Source organism: Sinocyclocheilus grahami, unplaced genomic scaffold (assembly GCF_001515645.1).
Source record: "Sinocyclocheilus grahami isolate Dianchi unplaced genomic scaffold, SAMN03320097.WGS_v1.1 scaffold227.1, whole genome shotgun sequence".
NCBI classification, from domain to species: Eukaryota; Metazoa; Chordata; class Actinopteri; order Cypriniformes; family Cyprinidae; genus Sinocyclocheilus; species Sinocyclocheilus grahami.
Genome location: NW_015505406.1, coordinates 956,498 through 957,944, shown reverse-complemented (window position 1 = coordinate 957,944; position 1,447 = coordinate 956,498). Strand labels below are relative to the sequence as shown.

General features: G+C 35.2%; 1 protein-coding gene across 3 annotated transcripts in view; it reads left to right on the top strand.

The window, feature by feature from the left end:
* The window catches only part of LOC107597059 (insulin receptor substrate 1-B), a 48,353-nt gene that overhangs the window by 31,477 nt on the left and 15,429 nt on the right, over nucleotides 1–1,447 (top strand). The window lies entirely within an intron of this gene.

Genomic DNA, 1,447 nt, shown 5'->3' with positions numbered 1-1,447 from the left:
TGGAGAGTGGACAAGCGAATGTGCCAGCAGATCTCTCTTGAGATCTCTCTCTCTCAGTTCCTACTGAATTATCCGAGTAGGATTATATGCTACTCAAACAGCTATAAATGTGTCTGCACTGCTTTGACGCAAAAGCTGTCGCACTTCGGAAAGAGGGATTTTGTATTTTATTCCAGTATATATTGTATGACTGTGATTTAATTGAAGTCTGTGAGGTGCCCTAGGTTTATAGTTAGTCTGATTAATTTTAGCTTAAACGTACTATATTTTGTAGCTATAGTTGTTAAGTAGCACTGGTCCAGGAGGGCAGAAAGTAGGACGGGCTTGGTAAGGTAATATTGGACGTCCTTGTAGAACAGATGTAGCTGAGAGAGACGAACAAAAGTGTCTGTTTCTGTAGAAAAGCCCACACCTGGGCTCTATAGCTGCTCTTTTCCTCAGGACTGTTCTGATATCAGCGCCTATAGCCTGGGAAAATATGGGTTAGTTGTGAATTTAAATAGCAAAGTGAATAGGAATTTGAGTGTTGACGTGGGCTGTAGAATATCTCTGGTAACAGCTTTTAGAAGGTGCTGTGAGTATTTTTTTAAGTTAAAATATTTTTCCAATCCTGGTTTTATTTGCTGGGACAACCATAAGTAAGTCACTTGTTGGTAGGCTTCTCTACAAAGTGTAAACATTGTGGCTCTATGGTGTTATCAAAACATTGACTATGTTTTGAATAGAACACTACTGTACAGCATATGGCATAGTATACATTGTGTAGTCTACTAAAATAGTATGTGAAACAACACATTATTAAAAAGAAAGAAAATATGCTACATTATGTCCTTATTATGTTTATTGCAGCAAGTTGCATCCAGTTGTCTCGGAAGTAAATGCAGTTAATTTAATTCTGTGGAGAAAAAAAAAGGATTGTAGACCCAAAAATGAAAATTCTGTCATCATTTACTCACCCTCATGTTGTTTCAAACCTGTATGAAACTTCTTTCATCTTTGTAACACAAAAGGAGATGTTAGACAGAATGTTAGGGACTGACAGCCTCAGTCACCTTTCACTCTCATCTTTTTTTCATTCGGTAAAAACGAATGATGACTGAGGCTGTCATTCTGCCTAACATTGTTTTTGTGTTCAGAAGAAAAGCAAGTCATAGAGGTGAGGGTAGGTAAATGAAGACAGAACTTTTTCTTTTTCTTTTTATCCCTATGTTTTAAAACCTTTTTGATTGGACACTACCATCCAATTGTTTTTGTTTGTTTGATTTTGAAGCAATTAATAATTTTATTCAGCAAGAATGCATTAATTTGATGAAAAATGACAGTACAAAAAATTAATTTCTAATGTTACAGTACGGACCTTTTAATAAAAGAATTTTGGGGGGAAAAAAATATATATACTGTATATTATATGTATATATATGCTCACCAAGGTTGCATTTATTTGATA